The sequence below is a fragment of the Schistocerca americana genome, chromosome X (assembly GCF_021461395.2).
Source record: "Schistocerca americana isolate TAMUIC-IGC-003095 chromosome X, iqSchAmer2.1, whole genome shotgun sequence".
NCBI classification, from domain to species: Eukaryota; Metazoa; Arthropoda; class Insecta; order Orthoptera; family Acrididae; genus Schistocerca; species Schistocerca americana.
The window spans coordinates 800,855,132-800,880,515 of NC_060130.1; positions in this window are offsets into that span (position 1 = coordinate 800,855,132).

The following is a 25,384-nucleotide window of genomic DNA, read 5'->3' on the forward strand; positions in this document are numbered from 1 at the left end:
GGGAAGTCGAATGCTTGACTTCGTTTTTTTGGGAGAATTTTGAGAAAGTGTAGCTCATCCATAAAGGAGAAGACGTATAAAGTGTTAGTGCGACTGGTTCTTGAGTACTGTTCGAGTTTTTGGGATCTGCACTAGGTCAGTTTAAAGGAAGGCATCGAAGTAATTCAGAGGCGAACTGCCAGGTTTGTTACCGTTAGGTTAGATTAGTATGCAAGTATTACGAAGATGCTTCGTGAATTCAAATGGGAACCCTGAAGGGAGGAAGACGCTGTTTTCGGGAAGTTTATAGAACCATCATCTGAGGGCGACTGCAAAACGATTCTGCTACCGCCAACGTACATTTCGAGTAAGGACCACAATTATTGGATATGAAAAATAAGTACTCGCACGGTGGCTTTTAGATAGTCTTTTTTCCCCTCACTCTATTAGCGAGTGGAACTGGAAAGGAAATGACTAGTAGTGGCATGTGGTATTCTCCGCCTCGCACCGTACGGTGGCTTCCGGAGTATGTATGTAGATAGGTAGATAGATACATTCAACGTAGAATATCGCTTTAACGTAACTCTACTCTGCTGAACATCAAGGTATATAGAATTCGAGGCAAATAAGTTAGCTAACAGTAGTGACAGGCAGTCTACCAGAAAACAAGGCTTCATACTTTAACATCCAATTCCAGGTTTTGTCACTCTGTTAACAAAGAGCGCAATGAGACGATTAGAAATAAAATGATTGGAAAGGAGAATTAACGAACTGGGACAACTGAAGCTGACTAATCTGATTGAGTGGCATCTTCTTTCAATTACATTGCGAACTGCCTTTGCTCCAGACATTACCTTCAGAAACATATTTATGTCCTGTGACAAGCTAGTCTTTTCAATCTACAACTCGCAATGAAACTCAGCTTAACAATGTGTGTCTTATTTCTTTGATAGTGGTAATGTGATTAGGTTGTCAGTAAACCTACCTACCCTCTATTCGGAAATAGTTTAAATTTGTGTGGTGTACTGATATTCCATTTCATATTGTTGAGGAGGAGATTATACTGTGTTGATGAATAAGTGGTATGGAATTGCAACTGATAATTTTACACCGTATTATTCACAATTTCCTCCGTGAGTTTCAGAAGACGACTGCTCGAAAACTACAATACCTACGGAAAAATGACACATAGGAGTATGAGTGGATAGTGAGTCCATGTTTCCATTAGTAATACGCGCCGTGCCGGTGTTGCTCTAGGGGGCAGCCGTTTCAGAAAATGGAGACAAATCATCCGCTCCGCATTTTTACATCGAATTAATTCGAACCTGCAGGTAGGAAACACAATGAACAGATGTCCAAAGCCGGCTGCTTTCCACCTTACCACAGCGGCGGGACTTCAATTAATTGCATGCTCGTATTAACGCTTGTCGCATCACAAACGAGTCATACTGAGCACCTTTAATGTGACTTAAAATTTTGGAGACATTCTCTGTCCACTGATTTGGGTCAGTTTTCGGTATATCTTGCAATTTTTGCACAGTCGTCTTCTAAAACCATCGAGGTACTTACACATAAGACATTTTCAAGAATACCAAAGCAATCAGATATAATTTCAATGATTTTAGACAAGATGATACAAATTTAAATCTACACTCCTGGAAATGGAAAAAAGAACACATTGACACCGGTGTGTCAGACCCACCATACTTGCTCCGGACACTGCGAGAGGACTGTACAAGCAATGGTCACACGCACGGCACAGCGGACACACCAGGAACCACGGTGTTGGCCGTCGAATGGCGCTAGCTGCGCAGCATTTGTGCACCGTCGCCGTCAGTGTCAGCCAGTTTGCCGTGGCATACGGAGCTCCATCGCAGTCTTTAACACTGGTAGCATGCCGCGACAGCGTGGACGTGAACCGTATGTGCAGTCGACGGACTTTGAGCGAGGGCGTATAGTGGGCATGCGGGAGGCCGGGTGGGCATACCGCCGAATTGCTCAACACGTGGGGCGTGAGGTCTCCACACTACATCGATGTTGTCGCCAGTGGTCGGCGGAAGGTGCACGTGCCCGTCGACCTGGGACCGGACCGCAGCGACGCACGGATGCACGCCAAGACCGTAGGATCCTACGCAGTGCCGTAGGGGACCGCACCGCCACTTCCCAGCAAATTAGGGACACTGTTGCTCCTGGGGTATCGGCGAGGACCATTCGCAACCGTCTCCATGAAGCTGGGCTACGGTCCCGCACACCGTTAGGCCGTCTTCCGCTCACGCCCCAACATCGTGCAGCCCGCCTCCAGTGGTGTCGCGACAGGCGTGAATGGAGGGACGAATGGAGACGTGTCGTCTTCAGCGATGAGAGTCGCTTCTGCCTTGGTGCCAATGATGGTCGTATGCGTGTTTGGCGCCGTGCAGGTGAGCGCCACAATTAGGACTGCATACGACCGAGGCACACAGGGCCAACACCCGGCATCATGGTGTGGGGAGCGATCTCCTACACTGGCCGTACACCACTGGTGATCGTCGAGGGGACACTGAATAGTGCACGGTACATCCAAACCGTCATCGAACCCATCGTTCTACCATTCCTAGACCGGCAAGGGAACTTGCTGTTCCAACAGGACAATGCACGTCCGCATGTATCCCGTGCCACCCAACGTGCTCTAGAAGGTGTAAGTCAACTACCCTGGCCAGCAAGATCTCCGGATGTGTCCCCCATTGAGCATGTTTGGGACTGGATGAAGCGTCGTCTCACGCGGTCTGCACGTCCAGCACGAACGCTGGTCCAACAGAGGTGCCAGGTGGAAATGGCATGGCAAGCCGTTCCACAGGACTACATCCAGCATCTCTACGATCGTCTCCATGGGAGAATAGCAGCCTGCATTGCTGCGAAAGGTGGATATACACTGTACTAGTGCCGACATTGTGCATGCTCTGTTGCCTGTGTCTATGTGCCTGTGGTTCTGTCAGTGTGATCATGTGATGTATCTGACCCCAGGAATGCGTCAATAAAGTTTCTCCTTCCTGGGACAATGAATTCACGGTGTTCTTATTTCAATTTCCAGGAGTGTATATTTAACTGATTGTCAATCGTTTTTATATTCAGTTAAAAATTTATATTCAACTGATTTTCTAATTATTTTATATTCAGTTAAATTTTTATAATATTTCTGATTTTCTATTTGCTTTTATTCGTTATATTCGGCTAAATTTATTTTTTAAATGGAGGTTGTAAGGGCTGGGTTAAGGTGGAAAAAATCTGCGGTAGTAGATGAAAACCTCCGTTTGGCAGGATCGCCAATTTTCATCTACTCTTCATGGTGACAGAGTTTCTGCTTATCACTACTTCCAACTCTGCAGTGGCCAACCTTCACCGACCTGCTCCCGACGGTAGCGATGGGACATTGTGTTCAATATGGGTAGAAAACGTAGAGGAACCATACGGTGTTTAACTGCGGTTACCAGAGGTGAAGACGGTCTGTTTGTGCTCGTTTAAACTTGTTGCCCGAAGTGTGAATCGAACCCAGATCTTAAGCATGTGAAGACAGAATCATTACAGAGGACTATAAGGGACGTTCAAAAAGAAACGAGTCTGAAATGCGCAAACCGGTGCCAGGAGGGTAATATCGTGGCGTGTGGTTCGGACTAGAGCGTGGAAGTCTACAGCCCGTCGCTAGAAGGCATGCGTGCACGTCATGTGACTATAGAGAGCTAGCAGCAACATGTATCAATCGTCCATCGCTGCCACTCGCATTGCAAACAGTGACATGGTGACGTCAAAAGAAGAGCAAAGAGGTGTTGTTCGTTTTCTGACAGCGGAGGGAGTAGGAGGAACGGACATTCATAGACGAATGTCGCAAGTGTACGACCAACACTTCATGTTCCTTGAAAGGGTCAAGACGTGGCACAAGCGCTTCAGGGCAGGACGGGTGTCGTTAGCCGATGATGCACGGTCTGGAGCACCACACTGCATTACCGATGACATCGTCCAGCTGGTGGATGCACTCATTACCCAGGACCGCCGAGTGACAGTGAAAGCCACAGCCGCCGTGGTCGGATTGAGCGTCGGAAGTGTTCACACCATCATGAAGGATCGAATGCACATGAGCAAAGTGTGTGCCCAGTGGGTGCCCCGCAGTCTTCAACCACACCAGGAATCATGTCGAAAGGCGCACTGTCTTGCTCATCTGCAGCGCTATGCTCGGGAAGGGAATGCGTTTCTGGCACGAGTGGTGGCTGGAGATGAGTCATGATGTCATCACTTCGAACCAGAATCAAAACGGCAAAGTCTCCAGTGGAAGCATCCAGGGTCATCACCACCAAAAAAAGGCAAGGCCATTCACATAAGTGCAGGAAAAGTTATGCTGACGTTCTTCTTTGACCGAGATGGCCCCCCTCTGATTCACTTCCTGCAGCACGGGACAACAGTGAATGCCCAGCGTTGCTCGCAAACCATGACTACCCTTTGCCAAGCGATCAAATCAAAACGACAAGGCAATCTCACCCGTGGGGTCATTCTGCTCCATGACAATGCAAAGCCTCATACGGCCAACACAGTCGGGGCACTCCTGCGGAAATTCAAATGGAAGGCTCTCGGCCACCCTCCATACAGTCCGGAATTCTCTCCCTGTGATTACGCCATTTTTGGTACCCTTAAAATGGCTCTGAGGGGCAAACTATTCACCTCGAACGACGACGTCTAGCTGTACGTGCAGAACTGGTTCATATGGCAACCCCTGGAATTTTATGAGACAGCCATTCACCGCCGTGTGTCACAACGGGACAAGTGTCTCAACAGCCAGGGTCAATACTTATAACGTACAGATACTAGTTTCTGTAATTATTCCTCCGGCTCGTTTCTTTTTGAACGCCCTTATACATATGTGGCTGGCTCGTGATTTTGTCAAAATGAATGATTCCCCACGCTTAATCGGGATTCTGAGTCTCTGGATGTGGATTATGGCCTGTCCAAGTCATTTATTTCCTTGTTTATACACATGGCTATTCATTAGCTGCCTTTCCTACACGTTGTGGACTTTCGACTTGATCTTGTAATCACTGCAATAAAATCAGCTAAAGTCATTTACAAGCACAGGCCACGCAGCAAGATACGGAAACTACTGCAGGAGTTATTGGTTTCAACTTTAGCTGGTCTTGTGGCGAACATTACGCAATGTAAATACAAAGCCAAAATATAGAACATATTCATCTCCCTACTTTGTAAACTTCATTTCGTACAATATGCGTTGAGCGTTGTAATCATTGCTGATGCAACATATGGTGTGAACAATGTTGGATTATGTAACCTACTATTTCAGGCACAAATTTCCTGAAGAAAGTAGGTTGGTGCATACGTTTGTGGAGAGTTTGTTTGGTGTGTTATCACGCAGGCTGTTATCAGTAGCCGGCCGGTGTGGCCGAGCGGTTCTAGGCGCTTCAGTCTGGAACCGCGCGACCGCTACGGTCGCAGGTTCGAATCCTGCCTCGGGCATGGATGGGTGTGATGTCCTTAGGTTAGTTAGGTTAAAGTAGTTCTAAGTTCTAGGGGACTGATGACAATAGATGTTAAGTCCCATAGTGCTCAGCGCCATTTGAACCATTTTTTGTTACCAGTACACAGTATGACTAAAAACTGAAGTATTCACAAAACATGATTGGACGTCAATGTAACTTCATACACTTACTCGGAATCGGCGGCTATGTAAATGATCCGATATGTAATTCTCTGTAACTGGTAGAACAGACACCACAGGGCACTAGTACGTGTCATTTTTAGTGTTGTTGCCAGGCCAGGTAGGGCATATTAGAAGTGTGGACAGCGTCAGGTAATGGGTGATTGCTTTGAAGGACACAGAGTTGCTGCGCACTTGTGAGAGAAAGAGGTATCACCATCTGAGAGAGTTTTGAAGTGGCTTCAATGTGGGTCTCTATTTGGCCGATTGGTCGAATCGTGCAATATTCTGATTTGTGTGGGATATGTACGTGACAGTGGACCGCTGTTGAACTGCATGGGAATGTGAGAGCAGACGTGCTCGTCTTCAAGGTCCTGGTCGAACATGTTTGACCATCACAAAGGGGGATCGCGGTTCTCTACAAGGCAATTCATCAGCTGCCTTAGTGTACTGATTCGACATGGTTTTGTAGGTTCTGGCATGAAAGCACGTAACAGACATCCGCACCAACTGGCAACATAGTAGGATGCAGGAATTTCTGCAGAAAGTGTGAATTTCTACTTGAACTGTTTTGGTGTATTTATGCAGTTTATTGTCTGATAGTAAATCCGTTGCACTTGTGATAGTAAATCTGTTGCACTGTCAACACGAAGACGGCATATATCTTTAGAAAACGGGCCATGAAACGGGAAAAAGTTTAACATTTTTGACATTTTGGTCTCTTTGGGTTTCACACAGAGTTGCAAGCAGCGAAGGCAACTGGAAACATTTGTGCTGTGCATAGGGTAAAGTAAACCGAAGAATTCAGGTCAGAAAAAGGTTTTCTCGTTTTAGTTATGATCATGTTAACGTGAATTATTTGTGATGAACTGCAACCATTTAAATTTCGTGACGCACTTGCAGTCGGTGGGTAATGTTGTGGTAAAAGACTAGAGAGGATGATTACGGTTAAACATCCTATCCACGAGCATCTCATTAGAGACGAAGCAGAAGCTAAGACTGGGAAGAACTGGGAAGAGAATCGAGAGTGCCGCTTCAAAGAAAAGATTGCAAGATCAGTTTAAGGTAATAACGGAAAACTTAAATCAAGATGGCCAGACGGGGATTTCAACAACCGTGTGGCAATTTCATAGAAAGAAAATAATTGTTGGCTGTAACAAAAAAATTTGAAATAATGGACTACGTGAGTCCACAGATTGTAACTTCATGCCTTTGCTGATGTTAGGACGTGTTTTGTGTTACGAACTGCATCCTAGGAATGTGTTTATCACAATTGGCAATTGTGATCTGTTGCCGACATGTGAGAAGCTTTATGGACGCCATAAAAGAAAACCCACGAAAGGAGCTGCATCAAGCGTTTCTACTGTACGAGTGCATTCTGCTGATTTCACTGAAGAACTTATCCAGGAACTTGGCTGGAATTCCATCGCTACCGGCCTTATTCATCTAATGTTTTGCCCTCAAACGTTTACCTCTGTCGCTTCTTAACGATATACCGTCAAGAAATTCCGTATGTGGACGTAAATGGACTTTAAAATTTGATTGACGAAGTCATCTGCGAACCAATAGCTTTCTGCAGGCGTGGAATCCAGAAACTGCCTGAGCATCATCAGCCATAGTTAGTGTGCGAAAATACACCGTTCATGATTAATTTCTCTCCTATGTTCTTCTGTTATACTGAATTAACAAAGGAGAAGCAATATAAAAACATGCACTGTTCTAATGCAAATGAATTACTTTTTGCCATGACAACCACTCGAAGAAGGACTACTTCTATAAAATAAAAGCATCCATGATATAAGCTCAAAATGGTTCAAATGGCTCTGAGCACTATGGGACTTAACATCGGAGGTCATCAGTCCCCTACAACTTAGAACTACTTAAACCTAACTACCCTAAAGACATCACACACATCCATGCCCGAGGCAGGATTCGAACGTGCGACCGTAGCGGTCGCGCGGTTCCAGACTGAAGCGCCTAGAACCGCTCGGCCACAGAGCATGATATAAGCGTGCTCAAAACTTCACGCAGTAGTAAGATTGCACATTTTTAACCTCGATATCGTCTTTGCCTACGTGAGGCCCTGCGTCATGCCCAACAAGCATTTCGGCCGTAACACGAAGGTCTGTGCAACTGCCAGTGAGAGTCGACCCAGAGAGAAACATTAATTCAGTGATTACATAATAGAGCCAAATTCACCGAAGTAGCGTCACTACCTAGTGTTAGGTGAAATTTGTAAGAAGCTGCCATGGAGCGTTGAGTCTGGTACCGCTCGCCAGTAAGCGAAGTGTGGCGACAGGCTGGGACATGTTGGTTATAGCAACATGTACGCTAAAGGATTCCGAGACGGGCTTACCGTGCTCAGTGAAACTTGCAAAAGTCAGTGGTGATAGCCAGAGCGGGCAAGATGATGTCACCACACTACGGCTAGAAATATGTTATAAGCTACGTGACTGGGAGCCGGATAATAGTGCAACAAAGGCGCTCCAGAACAGTATAAATAACTATGAATTTTAAGGCAGATTCATTCGAAGCCCGGCAGTACTACCATGGCGTCTGGGCTAATCTAGATGACAAGACGGCGGCGCCACCAACTGTGGCTGTGAGTCCAAGACCGAGTCGAGGCAGCCACATCGCGCACTACGTCCATTACGTCACTGCGGTGGACGCGAGCCACGCCTGTGCACAGGCGTTAGACACCAGAAGGTAACATACGAAGGATATTCGGAAAGTAAGGAACGATCGGCCGCGAAATGGAAACCATAGTGAAAATCTGATGAAGTTTTGCACAGGTGTGTTGGGTAGTGTTTCTAGTATGCCCGTCGATCGCGTTACGTCGTTCTTTTTAGTTCTGAGCACACAGGGAGCACACAAAGATAGGTAGAACAATAGCGCCTCCCTCATAGTACGAGGGCCTGGTGAGAAATTTCGCCTGAAGCTATGCAGTCAACATAACATAATTGTCGTGCATTTTCTTCTTCAAGACAATTCTCAGCCGCATTCTGCAGGGGCAATGAAGATGCTCCTGCATCGTTTTCAATTGGAAATGTTTGTGAAACTTCCTGGCAGATTAAAACTGTGTGGCCGACCGAGACTCGAACTCGGGACCTTTGCCTTTTGCGGGCAAGTGCTCTACCAACTGAGCTACCGAAGCACGACTCACGCCCGGTACTCACAGCTTTACTTCTGCCAGTACCTCGTCTCCTACCTTCCAAACTTTACAGAAGCTCTCCTGCGAACCTTGCAGAACTAGCACTCCTGAAAGAAAGGATATTGTGGAGACATGGCTTAGCCACAGCCTGGGGGGGAGCACTTGCCCGCGAAAGGCAAAGGTCCCGAGCACATCAGCGCACACTCCGCTGCAGAGTGAAAATCTCATTCTGGAAATGTTTGATTACCCACAATGCGGCCCGCAGTTGTCTCCCTCTGAGTTTCATCTATGCTCACATGAACCGCTGGCTATGAAGACAACATTCTGGCAGAGACAGCGAGCTGTAGGTCAGCGTAGAGAATTGGCGGAAAGCACTGGCGGCTGCCTTCTACAACGAGGGTGTTGGAAAGTTGGTACAACGCTACGATAAACGTCTGAGTCGGATCGGCGACTATGGAGATAAGTAGCTGGAAGTTGTAGCTAACTCTTCCAAATAAAACAGTTTCGATTTTCACCTTGGTTTCCATTTCGCGACCTATCGTTCCTTACTTTCCTAACAGCCCTCGTATGAAAACACTGGATGTCCGTGACAGACCATTGTGCTGTCAGAGTTCTCTCAATCATTACCCACTGTGACCTGAAGTGATACCTGATGGCTGTCCACAACATGATGTCAGGAGTGACACCGCTGTGTCTCTCTAAAACATGGGAAGAATGGGACCTCTCACTACGTCGGCACCACACTTGCCGATGATGGCCATGTGTGGTAGTAAGAACCCTGCCCAGTCATGACACCACTCCAGGCGCAGCTGTGTGTCTTGTGATGTTAACGTCTGTCTACTCCTGTCACGGTAGCCCCTACTCCTGATGCTGCTGGGCTCTGACCAGTGGTGGGCGAGGCCTCATCATGTTGCAGGCAGTACATTACTTGTTCTCGGATGGTAGGCGCTGGTATGAATGGGGAATAGTGTGTTTGGTACACAATACGGCGATCCTCCCATGTTGAGGGCAGACGTGGTCCACCAGAAACATGAAGACGAGCACGCCTTCTCTCACGTACCCATGCACTCCAACATCGGGCCACTGTCACGTACAAATGCCACACAAATATAGATATTGCAAGATTCGGCATATCGGCCAAATACAGACCCACATTGAGGCGTCTTTCAAACTCTCTCAGCTGCTGATAACACTGTCCCTCACACGTACACAGCAACTCTGTGTTCTTCACAGTAATCACTCATAATTTGACGCTGTCCACACACCTTTTATGCCATGTGAGGTCTGGTAAGAACATTAAACACGAACAATACCAGAGTACTCTGGTGGTTTTTCTAAGTGTCACAGAGAATTGCAACTCTATAATCATTTAACTGACTTTTGTCATGTTGAGAAATCAGAAGGAGTGATCTGTTTTACTCGGTAAAGACTTTGTAAAGCTAAGATCGCATAAAGATTCCTTTATTTACAAACAACTAGTTTCGAAACACTTCGCTGTCATCTTCAGGTCTTCAAAAATAGTTGTACGTTATACGCCGTCTAAGCTGAATCTTCAATGATTACAACATGCCCAGCTAAAGTTGTAAGTGGGCTACTTCTGTGTTGGCAGCGCTGTGTAGTTCTTTGCATTGGATCTCTGACTGCACTTTCTGCCGGCCGCGGTGGTCATGCGGTTCTAGTCACTGTAGTCCGGAACCGGGCGACTGCTACGGTCGCAGGTTCGAATCCTGCCTCGGGAATGGATGTGTGTGATGTCCTTAGGTTAGTTAGGTTTAAGTAGTTCTAAGTTCTAGGGGACTGATGACCTCAGATGTTAAGTCCCATAGTGCTCAGAGCTATTTGAACCATTTTTGAACTGCACTTTCTTTGTAAGAGACTCTGTGGCTGGTTGGACTCGTTGTTGGAAGTTAATCGCCAGTAGTGTTGGGCAGTTGGAAGTTAGTCACCAGCAGTGATGGAACTACTGTTGGGCAGTTGGAGCTGAACAGCCAGCAGTGATGGATGTTGGATGTGAGAAGTTAGCATTGGTGGAGGGTAGAGGTCTGAAATGTTAGCGTAGGCTAACGATCTGGAAGTATCCGCCTTGGAGATTGAAAATTATTCATGATTATATATCTTTGTACTGGATGTCAATGACGATTTACACTCCTGGAAATGGAAAAAAGAACACATTGACACCGGTGTGTCAGACCCACCATACTTGCTCCGGACACTGCGAGAGGGCTGTACAAGCAATGATCACACGCACGGCACAGCGGACACACCAGGAACCGCGGTGTTGGCCGTCGAATGGCGCTAGCTGCGCAGCATTTGTGCACCGCCGCCGTCAGTGTCAGCCAGTTTGCCGTGGCATACGGAGCTCCATCGCAGTCTTTAACACTGGTAGCATGCCGCGACAGCGTGGACGTGAACCGTATGTGCAGTTGACGGACTTTGAGCGAGGGCGTATAGTGGGCATGCGGGAGGCCGGGTGGACGTACCGCCGAATTACTCAACACGTGGGGCGTGAGGTCTCCACAGTACATCGATGTTGTCGCCAGTGGTCGGCGGAAGGTGCACGTGCCCGTCGACCTGGGACCGGACCGCAGCGACGCACGGATGCACGCCAAGACCGTAGGATCCTACGCAGTGCCGTAGGGGACCGCACCGCCACTTCCCAGCAAATTAGGGACACTGTTGCTCCTGGGGTATCGGCGAGGACCATTCGCAACCGTCTCCATGAAGCTGGGCTACGGTCCCGCACACCGTTAGGCCGTCTTCCGCTCACGCCCCAACATCGTGCAGCCCGCCTCCAGTGGTGTCGCGACAGGCGTCAATGGAGGGACGAATGGAGACGTGTCGTCTTCAGCGATGAGAGTCGCTTCTGCCTTGGTGCCAATGATGGTCGTATGCGTGTTTGGCGCCGTGCAGGTGAGCGCCACAATCAGGACTGCATACGACCGAGGCACACAGGGCCAACACCCGGCATCATGGTGTGGGGAGCGATGTCCTACACTGGCCGTACACCACTGGTGATCGTCGAGGGGACACTGAATAGTGCACGGTACATCCAAACCGTCATCGAACCCATCGTTCTACCATTCCTAGACCGGCAAGGGAACTTGCTGTTCCAACAGGACAATGCACGTCCGCATGTATCCCGTGCCACCCAACGTGCTCTAGAAGGTGTAAGTCAACTACCCTGGCCAGCAAGATCTCCGGATCTGTCCCCCATTGAGCATGTTTGGGACTGGATGAAGCGTCGTCTCACGCGGTCTGCACGTCCAGCACGAACGCTGGTCCAACTGAGGCGCCAGGTGGAAATGGCATGGCAAGCCGTTCCACAGGACTACATCCAGCATCTCTACGATCGTCTCCATGGGAGAATAGCAGCCTGCATTGCTGCGAAAGGTGGATATACACTGTACTAGTGCCGACATTGTGCATGCTCTGTTGCCTGTGTCTATGTGCCTGTGGTTCTGTCAGTGTGATCATGCGATGTATCTGACCCCAGGAATGTGTCAATAAAGTTTCCCCTTCCTGGGACAATGAATTCACGGTGTTCTTATTTCAATTTCCAGGAGTGTATATTCGTGCTTGAACTGGATGTCACATTATTAACTTAAAAAATACCTTATTTGGTTTGCAACAAAATCTTTCCTTTGCTAACCACATGCCTATTAGTAGTTAGTGGCTTTTGTAGTTAGAATCTTTTATTTAACTGGCAGTATTGACGCTCGCTGTATTGCAGTAGTTCGCGTAGTGAAGATTTTTGTGAGGTAAGTGCTTAATGAAATGTATAGGTTACTGTCAGGATTGCTTCTTATTCAAGGCCATTCTTTTGTATTAATTATTTGAAGTCAGTTTGTAATTTTTTTTGAGCAGTCAGATTGCGTTGCACTGGAATATTGTGGGTCAGCGTTGACATGATAAGAAAAAGTAAAGAGAAAGTAGGCTCAGTACGTTCAGTTTTACTCAGCTGTTTCAGACTTAAATAACGTAGAAGTTTCATCTTCTCAGTCATTCAGCAATTTAAGTACAGACACACTCATTTAAATAAAGAGATCTGAAAGTAAACGTATGTGACACTGTGCATTTTGTTGTGTACTGTGTTTTTTATGATGTTAAGCGCTACATATATGTACATGGCCATCCTTTTTGATTTTAAATGTTTTATTTATGACAAACCTTCATACAATAGGCTTCATTTTTTCCAAATGACAACGTGGCGTGAGGTCCAACTCAAAACGAACGTATTGTACAAAAAAAAATTTAAGACCTGAAACTGACAGCAAAGTCAGTCGAAACTGGTTGTTTTTAAGCTTTTACCATCTAATTAATCATTTACATACCCGTCGATGATGTGTAAGTGAAAGAAGTTACATTGACGTCCGATCGTTCTTGTGAGTGCTTCAGTTTTTTGTCGAACTGTGTACCTATAGCAGCCTGCGTGACAACACACCCAACAAAATCTCCACGAACATATGCACCCCTTTACTCCCTTCAGGAAAATTTTGGCTGAAATAGTAGATTACATAATTCGATATTCTTCACACCATATGCTGCTTGAGAAATGGTTACAACGATGTTACCTACGCACTCATATCGTACAAAATGAGGTTAACATAGTGAGGAGATGAATGTGTTCTATATTTTAGCTTTGTATATACGCTGCGCCATATTTGCCGCTAGACCAGCTGAAGCTAAAAGTAATAGTTTCCGTATCCTACCACGTGGACAGTTCTTGTATATGAGTGTTATGTGAATTTATTTTAGTGACACAAGATCAAGTCGAACGTACAGATTGTGTAGCGCAGGCAGCTGCTGAATATCCATGTGTACGAAAAAGGAAATGAGTGATTTAGACAGGCTCTAAAGCACCTCCAGCGACTCAGAATCCCGATCCAGAGTGGAGCATCAATCGTTATGATAAAAGCATGAGCGAGCCGCATATGTACGAGGGCTATCCACAAAGTACATTACGTTTTGGAATTAAAAATAAATAAAGTTTTGGAATTTTTTTTTATTATATACAGATGAAAGCCACACTTAAATACTACTTTTCTACATAGTTGCCATTTGTATTAAGGCACTTATCGTAGCGATGGACGAGCTTGGAAATTCCTTCGTCGTAAAATTCGGCCGCCTGCGCCTTCAACCACGTGGTTAATCAGTAACCCGGTAGAAATACGATATTTGTGGCACTACAATAAACTCTCAAAGGTATTGCCAAACTCTGCACAACCTCAGAAGAGCAATACAAAATAAGCGCAGGGGAAAGTTGGTCTCAAAGATGTTACTGATTGCCCGCATCTCGTGGTCGTGTGGTAGTGTTCTCGCTTCCCACGCCCGGGTTCCCGGGTTCGATTCCCGGCGGGGTTAGGGATTTTCTCTGCCTCGTGATGGCTGGGTGTTGTGTGCTGTCCTTAGGTTGGTTAGGCTTAAGTAGTTCTACGTTCTAGGGGACTGATGACCACAGATGTTAAGTCCCATAGTGCTCAGAGCCATTTGAACCATTTTTTCTTGCTGATTCACGACAACGCCCGGGCCCACACGGCAAATGCCACTCGTGAAGTTCTCGAATCTTTTAAGTGGGTGTTGTTTCCTCATCCGCCGTACAGTCCCGACCTGGCACCGAGCGACTTCCACTTATTCCCAGAAATGAAGAAGTGGTTGGCTATGCAGCGTTTTGATGACGACGCACAACTTCAAGAAGAGGTAACCCGTAGTTGAAGGCGCAGGCGGCCGAATTTTACGACGAAGGAACTTCCAAGCTCGTCCATCGCTACGATAAGTGCCTTAATTTAAATGGCAACTATGTAGAAAAGTAGTATTGAAGTGTGGCTTTCATCTGTATATAATAAAAAAAATTCCAATACTTTATTTATTTTTAATTCCAAAACGTAATGTACTTTATGGATAGCCCTCGTAGTTTGGTGGTCTATTGGAATGATTTTATCTTCGTATGCTTAACGTCTGGGTTCGATTCACACTTCAGGAAACAAATTTAAATGACCACAAGCAAACCATCTTCACCTCTGGCAACAGAAATTGAACAACATAGGGTTCCACTACTTTTCCCAGACCTTGTTAAACACGATGTCCTATCAAACTGTAGGAGGTCGGTTTCGGTTGCCCCATGACAGCGGCGCAAGATGTGGCAAGTAGAAATTCCGTCACCAGTAAGTTTTCTTATACCAGAAATTTTATTTTATTAATGTACCACTCGTCATATAAGATCATAGAGAGCTCATTTATTATTGTATCTGAACTTGAGATGATCTGATTTTTTCAATTATAAATGGTTTGTTTGAAAGTCTGCGACTGTGAAAACACTGGGTATGTTTATAAATAGCTTCTATGCTACCAGTCACGATTTTCATTTATTCAATTTTACTCGACGCGATTCGGGAAATGAGCCCCATTTTCAAGTGTGTATATCTTTGTTCTATGCCGTTTTTATGTAATGTTTTCGAGGTGTGAGGCTCTGCTTTGTTTTGTTGATTTTACTGCCGCTGACTACGTATAAAAATCGATAACTGACGAGAAATTGCGCGTTTTTTGTATACTGCAGTAAAATCAACAGACCAAAGCAGAACCTCACACTTGGGATACATGACATAAAAATGACAGAGCACAAAGAAATACACACTTGAAAGTGGAGATCTTTTCCCGAAACGCGTCGTGTAAAATATGAATAACTGAAAATCGTGACACGTAGCAGAAAAGTTGTTTATAAACAAACCCGGTGAACTTGAGATGGTGAAAATATTGGAGCTGGAATGGGACTGGAAATAAGATATCTCCTTTTGTAAGATTTGGCCCCTTCGCGCTATTACAATGCATCGTTTCATTGAGATTCCAAACTCGACTAGGTCTCCATGAACGGCGCGTGTCTGATTTGGAACTTAGTCTGGTACAAAAATTTTCATCGCGTCATTTCAACGCATAGCATCCGCTCACAAAACTACAGGTGAAAAATTATCATGGTTCTTAACGTCTCTTCGTGCGTTGTCAACAGTTACGATAGGTGACGGTTTCGACTCCAAGTTAGACACATCATTTCAGATTCAAACATGTCACTCGTAGATACTGGCATGAAATTGGCTTGTTGATGTCTCTTCGCGCGTAATCAACAGCCATGATTCGAGCTGGGTTCGACTCCTAGTCAGCACAGAACTTTGCGTCAGTTTATTTTCGGTTCAGACATGCACACATCTGGCTACTGGTGAAATAAACCGATATTTAAAGTCTATCCGTAGCTAAAAAACGACGGTGATAGGTGCCAGATTAGAATACCAATAAGATCAAAATTTTGTCGTCTCGTAATTTTAGTTTAATTCGTCTAAGTACTACTGCAAAAATTCGATGAGGAGCAGTGAGCCTGCCGGAGTGGCCGAGCGGTTCTAGGCACTTCAGTCTGGAACCGCGCGACCGCTACGGTCGCAGGTTCGAATCCTGCCTCGAGCATGGATCTGTGTGATGTTCTTAGGTTAGTTAGGTTTAAGTAGTTCTAAGTTCTACGGGCTCATGACCTCAGAAGTTAAGTTTCATAGTGCTCAGGGCCATTTGAACCATTTTTTTGTAGCATTGAATTGTGCTTAGTTAACAATCCGAATAGGGACTGGGTTCGAATCCCCGTCCAACAAAAAAATTTAAGTCATGCCATATCAAGTTTAAACATGCATACATCGTGTTGCCCGTGACTGAAAACATATTTTAGATCTTTCGTGGTTAGTTAACAGGAACAGTATTTGATGGATAACAGTCTCGGGCCACGGTCCAGGACAAAAATTTTCGTCTTGCAACTACTGTCAGAAAGATTCCGCAATTGCGAATAAATTTCGTTAATGTAATTTCACGATGAAACTTGCTTTTTGAAATGTCATTTATTGTAATAAATCTGAATTTACAAGAATTCAAGACTGTCATCTCTAATAACGTGTCTCATAGTTTTAGGTAACATTGTTGGGAAACAGTAATCTGTCAGTTAAGTAAAATTAGTAAAGTTTTGCTGTTGGGGTCAGCATAGCTCTTCGTAACGTTATCATCGTCAGCTGGATGGTGCGTTATCTGAAGATGGCCTGCAGCTAGAGGCCGAAACAAGTGCGAGCAAGACTGGTTCCTCTTTTTTCTTTTTTTTTTTACTAATTTTAAATAACTGTTTTCTGATGTATACATTATCACAGTATTAGTTTAAATTTCAATTGCCAGCTATACAGAGCGGTGTTCTTTAGTGGTCTGTTGTAGTAACGGTTTTGTAGGCTATAGTCAAACGACTGTTTGGACAGTAGAGAATCTGTAAGAACGTTACGTAATATGGGTTGCATACAAATTAGGCAGGACGCAATATTGGATCGCGTGCATGCTTTGCACCTGATAGTACATATATGTCCATTCGAATTCTCATTTTCCATAATTAATAAGACTACGGTAGGAATTCTTTCCCAACCAAATGTGATAGTGATGTCCTATGATGGTCGTGGTAGTACTTAGGGATCTCACAAAGTAAGTTATACTTGCCCTCCCAGCTAAGACCATTGCACAGCAACAGAGGCGTTTTGTGCAAACAGCGTTTATGTTCTGGGTTTTCTTGAAACACAGTTCTGCTGCGGTACAGATAGCAGGTGCACCACAGTGTACGAGTCAAATGGCGCGTCAACTGGAACAGTACTCCAAAGGTGAAGTACGCAGGACAGTACGATTCTTGTGGGCAAAATGTCTTAATTGCACACAGATTCACCTTGAAATTCTGGCATTATATGAATCAAATTAAATGCCACGTCCACCCATGGTGAAATGGTACCAACAATTTTACCATGACCGCATACACGTTGGTGATGCTGATAGGGAACCACCATGCTGTTTTCACATTTGCTGCAAACTGAAAGAATATTTGGAGGTAAAGAGATTTTCCAACGATGAAGACCTTCACACTGCTGTTCTTGTATTGCTTCGTGATCAATGAGCGGATTTCTGTCGTCGAGGAACTGAACGAATGGTAGAACGTTCCGGCCATCGATAACAGAAAGTTGGTGACTATGTTGAAAAATGGAGTCATGTATACGTGTCACTTTCAATTGTAGCGCAGCATTCAATAAAAGTTATTTGGCCTGCCATTAAAATGCGTAGCTTACTTTTGAATACCCTTCGTAATATGATACATTGCAATGAAATCGTTTGCCAACGACCTCCGTAAGCTATCCACTATTCTTCTCCCTGCTTCGCCGTTGGCGTAGGGTTATATTATCAGCTTACCTAAATGTACATGTATTGTGTGTCACCTATCTGACTTATACCTTCATTTCCCTTTTCCTTTTCCTTTATATTATGTCTAATCTCAGATCACAGAGTTACATGGATAACATGACACAGGTCTAGGCCCATATGTTTCGTATGTCTGTGTTGATTTGGGTTTTAGTACAAGTACTTGCACACACGAAAGAATACTCGATGCCATAGAACGTAGCGACGTCTCATCTGCACACGACGACTTCTAGCAACTGCACAATCCAGTCATATTAATGTGAACAACACCTATATTCGACTTGGTGCAATAACCACTCACAGACGGCAGGTGGCAGATTTTTTTGACTGAATTTAAAGTACTTTTGGAATATAGCTAACATGAGAAGATCTATTGTTTCGTATGTTCCCAAGATAGGCATTTTTCCATATTGTAGGACATTATTTTCAATAATCTGTATTGTTTCCTGCACGGTAATGTGGGTGCATAAGCTTTGTGATATAAAAATCAACTAATTTCTTATTGTGAATTCTAGAACATTCACAGATAACATAAAAGGCATATCAGCAACCGGTTTCGCCTTTATGGATAAAGGCGTGGAAGAGCCTGAAGATGGTCTGAGGAAAAGGCCGAAACCCGTTGCTGAGAAATAAAAAATTCTGGAAACGCAATTTTTTTATTGATTTTTAGCTTCTCATTTCAGTCTGTAGGTTTGAGGTCACCTTAGGAACTAATGTAGGGATTCTATTCTGTCCCGGTTTTGACTGATGGAAATATTAATGTACAAGAAAGGTCGTGTATATTAATTTATAAATATTTCGTGGAAATTGACTGAACTAAGGTGAACTGATGTACCCCGCTGCCATGAAAACGATGGCTTTGCCACCTAGTGGTATGGCTGACACAATCACCAGAGTCAAGTGCGTACCTGGAAACCGAAAAGTCCCGGAACTGAATGAACTCCACTGGTACCGTGGATATGCTTTACACCAAACTCACTCAGACATTTATTTCACATCATTATTTCGTTTTGTGCATTTTGGAGTTGATGCTCCTTTAGCAGAGTAATCATGAAAGCATGACTCAAGGAATACTGCATCTTTAGCGAAGAAATGTCATCAGATGATCTAGATTACAACCAAAATGTGTTTCGTGAAGGTTTACTTGAATTGAATAAAGAGGTTGAATCTCGACCAGGCAAACCTGTAACCCATGTTGCACATTCTTTACCGATAAGGTAATGCAGAGTATTTGTGAGAAACAAACTACGATCATTACCGACATCTACAGACTGTTCAAAACAATTATCGTTTGAAACAGAGACAAAGAAGTATTTACCACCTGGTAGTGTCATCAGTCAACAACAACAAGGGTAAAATATTGTTTTAGATGCTCCTGGAGGCAATGGCAAGATACATTTATTTAATCTATGCTCGCAGAAATCACATCTGGTGGAGAAACTGCGCTCACTACGACATTACTATCACAACCTCAAGTACGTTCTCTAAATTGGATGTTAAAATTTCCTTCTGTTTGTACAATTTAAAATTTGTTTCAATTGTCACAAGTAATTTGGTATATGCCTGAATCAGAGTATTCTAGTATTTTGGTTTTTCCAGAGTGGATCTTCGAGTTTAGATTGTTGGTAGTTTTATGGGTGTATTTTTTAGTATGTTGTTAATCTTGTTTGACAGCTTTTTTATGTAGACCGATGGTACGTATGTGGTTTTTTGTTTCGTTGCGGTTTCTCTTGTTAGTGTTATACGTATTACTGTGTACTGGTTGGTTTACAGATTCCGTTTTATCTTTATTGTACTGTGTTTGGGTTGAAATTGTTTTTGTAGGCTATTAATTGAGGTTTACTTACTACATTCTGTATTGCTGGTTGTTGTAGCGGTGAATTTAAAATACTATTAAGCACTGAGTGGGAATAGGCGTATTTTTGGGATTTTGGATGACAAGAGTTACAGTTGATTATGGTGTCTGTTTTAATTGGTTTTCTATAAATTTCAAAAGTATATTCGTCGTCGTTGTTGTTAACTTTTAAGTGTAGGAAGTTTATAGATTTATTTGTTCCCATTTTCATTGTAAATTTCATTTTTGTAAGCAAGTTATTCAATGATTGGTGGATTATTTGGACGTCTAAATCGTTTCCTTCTATAAGTAACAAGATGTTGTCGTCATATCTATAAGAGTATATAATTAAGTTGAGGAGTGGCGATTGATAAACGAAAAAATTTTCTTCTAGTGAGTTAAGGAAGACGTCTGCTATTATGCCGGCTGTACTGTTGCCCATTGTCGCTCCATCAGCCTGTATACAGATTTTTTTAAATTAAATTCTAACAGTTTCGGGATAGAGTCAGTTTGAGCAGATGTATTGTTCCATATATTCGTGTGATTGTTACTGGGTGTTTATAGTTAAAGTGCAGTTACTCACAGAGTTGCAATGCGGGCTGTAATTATCGTGTGGCCCAGAAACTTGGTAAATATTCTAATGCATTAATGGGGAACTGATTTATGCTGGAAAAAAATTAGTTCCGGTTTGGCTACCAGGAGCAAATTTGGCGCTTTCAATCCAAGAAAGACATATAGAAAAGTTTCCATATGTAATGGATTAGGAACGGAACATGGGTAGAAAAAGTCGAACAAGTGAGAAAGGCATAATGTTGATTACACTATTAACTGCCGATTACATAATTTTTTCAGTATGAGCACCGGAGACGTCCACTAGATGCTGTACAGCGCCATACTTGCACCTAGTGGCCAACATTGAAACTAATTTTTTTTCCAACGTAAATTAGTTCCGCATTAAGGAATGTGTATGTCTATCACGTTCCACTGCCATACGGTAACTGCAGCCCACACTGGACATCCATGAATAGCTGTACTTTAATTACACTCGGTAGTTCTCTACGTTGTAGGACGTCGTTTTCAATAATTTGTATCGTTTCTTGCATGGAAATATTAGTGTATATGTTTGTGGCATCAAAAGAAACGAATTTGGCGTTGTGTCGAATTGATATGTCTTTTATGCTATCTGTGAATGTTCTAGAATTCACAAAAAGAAATTAGTTGATTTTTATATCACAAAGCTTATGCACCCACATTACCGTGCAGGAAACAATACAGATTATCGAAAATAATGTCCTACAATATGGAAAAATGCCTATCTTGGGAACATACAAAACAATAGATCTTCTCATATTAGCTATATTCCAAAAGTACTTTGAATTCAATCAAAAAAATCTGCCACCTGCCATCTGTGAGTGGTTATTGCACCAAGTCGAATATAGGTGTTGTTCACATTAATATGACTGGATTGTGTAGTTGCTAGAAGTCGTCGTGTGCAGATGAGAGGTCGCTACGTTCTATGGCATCGAGTATTCTTTCGTGTGTGGAAGTACTTGTACTAAAACCCAAATCAACACAGACATACGAAACATATGGGATTAGACCTGTGTCATGTTATCCGTGTAACTCTGTGATCTGAGATTAGACATAATATAAAGGAAAAGGGAAATGAAGGTATAAGTCAGATAGGTGATACACAATACATGTACATTTAGGTAAGCTGATAATATAACCCTACGCCAACGGCGAAGCAGGGAGAAGAATAGTGGATAGCTTACGAAGGTCGTTGGCAAACGATTTCATGGTATTGTATCATATTACGAAGGGTCTTCAAAAGCAAGCTACGCATTTTTATGGCAGGCCAAATAACTTTTATTGAATGCTGCGCTACAATTGAAAGTGACACGTATACATGACTCCATTTTTCAACATAGTCACCAACTTTCTGTTATCGATGGCCGGAACGTTCTTCCATTCGTTCAGTTCCTCGACGACAGAAATCCGCTCCTTGATCACGAAGCAATACAAGAACATCCGTGTGAAGGTCTTCATCGTTGGAAAATCTCTTTCCCTCCAAATATTCTTTCAGTTTGCAGCAAATGTGAAAACAGCATGGTGATTCCCTATCAGCATCACCAACGTGTATGCGGTCATGGTAAAATTGTTGGTACCATTTCACTATGGGTGGACGTGGCATTTAATTTGATTCATATAATGCCAGAATTTCAAGGTGAATCTGTGTGCAATTAAGACATTTTGCCCACAAGAATCGTACTGTCCTGCGTACTTCACCTTTGGAGAACTGTTCCAGTTGACGCGCCATTTGACTCGTACACTGTGGTGCACCTGCTATCTGTACCGCAGCAGAACTGTGTTTCAAGAAAACCCAGAACATAAACGCTGTTTGCACAAAACGCCTCTGTTGCTGTGCAATGGTCTTAGCTGGGAGGGCAAGTATAACTTACTTTGTGAGATCCCTAAGTACTACCACGACCATCATAGGACATCACTATCACATTTGGTTGGGAAAGAATTCCTACCGTAGTCTTATTAATTATGGAAAATGAGCATTCGAATGGACATATATGTACTATCAGGTGCAAAGCATGAACGCGATCCAATACTGCGTCCCGCATAATTTGTATGCAACCCATATTACGTAACGTTCTTACAGATTCTCTACTGTCCAAACAGTCGTTTGACTATAGCCTACAAAACCGTTACTACAACAGACCACTAAAGAACACCGCTCTGTATAGCTAGCAATTGAAATTTAAACTAATACTGTGATAATGTATACATCAGAAAACAGTTATTTAAAATTAGTAAAAAAAAAAAAAAAAGAAAAGGAAAAAGAGAAACCAGTCTTGCTCGCACTTGTTTCGGCCTCTAGCTGCAGGCCATCTTCAGATAACGCACCATCCAGCTGACGATGATAATGTTACGAAGAGCTATGCTGACCCCAACCGCAAAACTTTACTAATTTTACTTAACTGACAGATTACTGTTTCCCAACAATGTTACCTAAAACTATGAGACACGTTATTAGAGATAACAGTCTTGAATTCTTGTAAATTCAGATTTATTACAATAAATGACATTTCAAAAAGCAAGTTTCATCGTGAAATTACATTTACGAAATTTATTCGCAATTGCGGAATCTTTCTGACAGTAGTTGCAAGACGAAAATTTTTGTCCTGGACCGTGACCTGAGACTGTTATTCATCAAATACTGTTCCTGTTAACTAACCACGAAAGATCTAAAATATGTTTTCAGTCACGGGCAACACGATGTACGCATGTTTAAACTTGATATGGCATGACTTAAATTTTTTTGTTGGACGGGGATTCGAACCCAGTCCCTATTCGGATTGTTAACTAAGCACAATTCAGTGCTACAAAAAAGTGGTTCAAATGGCCCTGAGCACTATGGAACTTAACTTCTGAGGTCATCAGCCCGTAGAACTTAGAACTACTTAAACCTAACTAACCTAAGAACATCACACAGATCCATGCCCGAGGCAGGATTCGAACCTGCGACCGTAGCGGTCGCGCGGTTCCAGACTGAAGATTGATGGATTCCCTTATTTCTGGGTGGAAGGTGGAAGCGGGAACTGTCTGCAAGACGCCCACCTTGTGCCACAGCAGTAAGCACAGAATGCTGCATAGTGCTGAGACCGCCTCTGAGCCAGCGCGGGATGCCGTCCCTGTTGCCTCAGTGGCTCATTTTGCTGCTAAATCTAAACCATCATAGAGGGTACGTTTATTGGTCATTGGCAGGCCCACGTTAGGAGGGTTATGGAGCCCCTCTGGGAAATAGCAGGCACTGGATGCAACCGGTTGCAAACAGTAGCTCATGTCGTGACGAATGACGTTTGCTGCCTGCGATCTGAGGCCGTCCTCGGTTCGTCTTGGCGGTTGACTGGATTGGTGAACGTAGCTAGCATTGCACGCGAACTGCAAGTACGGCTCACCAGTTTCAGTACGGTATCCAGAGTTGATAGCGGTTCTCTGTTTGGGAACCGAAAGAAAGCTCCAACGCCGAGGCTCAGAAGATCGTGTGACGATCTCAGATGCGAATTTTTCGATTTCCACTATGGATGGGGAATTGTAGGGCCCCTTTAATAGGTCAGAAGTGCAGACAAAGCCAGCAGCTCAAAAATGGTTCAAATGGCTCTGAGCACTATGGGACTCAACTGCTGTGGTCATCAGTCCCCTAGAACTTAGAACTACTTAAACCTAACTAACCTAAGGACATCACACACACCCATGCCCGAGGCAGGATTCGAACCTGCGACCGCAGCAGCAGCGCGGCTCCGGACTGGAGCGCCTAGAACCGCACGGCCAAAGCCAGCAGCTACTCGGGCAGAGGAACACTCGAAGACAGAATAGAGCAGCTCTTAGACGGCGTAGATCGTAAAGAAAAAACATTAAGGTGTCATTAGTAAACTGCGGGAGAATCCGAAGTAAGCCCTCAGAATGCTGAATTATTTTTGGAAACTTGTGGTAAGAGCCTACGGTAGCAAACTACTGAGATCATCGGTCCCTAAGCTTAAACACTACTTAATCTAACTTTAAATAACTTACGATAAGGACACATAACACACACACACACACACACACACACACACACACACACAGAACACGCACACACACCCTTGCCCGAGGGAAGACTCGAACCTCCGACGGGGGAGCCGCGCAAGCGTTTCAAGGCGCCTCAGATCTCGCGGCTACACCGCGCGGCTCAGAATGCGTATCGCCTATTAAAGATAATAATACCCAAACAGTATTAGAAATATAAAGTTGCCTGCAAACGGAAGTAAACAGCAGCGAAAGCTTAAATTCGATTTGGATTATACACTGAAGCGCCAAAGAAACTGGTATAGGCATGCGTATTCTAATACAGAGACAAAAAAATGGTTCAGATGGCTCTGAGCACTAAGGGACTCAACTGCTGTGGTCATAAGTCGCCTAGAACTTAGAACTACTTAAACCTAACTAACCTAAGGACATCACACACATCCATGCCCGAGGCAGGATTCGAACCTGCGACCGTAGCGGTCGTGCGGTTCCAGACTGTAGCGCCTTTAACCGCTCGGCCACTCCGGCCGGCAGTACAGAGACATGTAAACAGGCAGAATACGGCGCTGCCGTCGGCAGCGACTATGTGAGACAACAAGCATTTGGTGCAGTTGTTAGATCGGTTACTGCTGCTACAATGGCAGGTTATCCAGATTTAAGTGGTTTTGGACGTGGTGTTATAGTCGGCGCGCGAGCCGTGGTACACAACATCTCCGAGGTAGCGATGAAGAGGGGATTTTCCAGTTCGACCATTTCACGAGTGTGCCGTGGATATCAGGAATCCGGTAAAACCTCAAATCTCCGACATCGCTGCGTCCGGAGGAAGATCCTGCAAGAACGGCACCAACGACGATAGAAGAGAATCGTCCAACGTGACAGAAGTTTAGCCCTTCCGCAAATTGCTGCAGATTTCAGTGCTGGG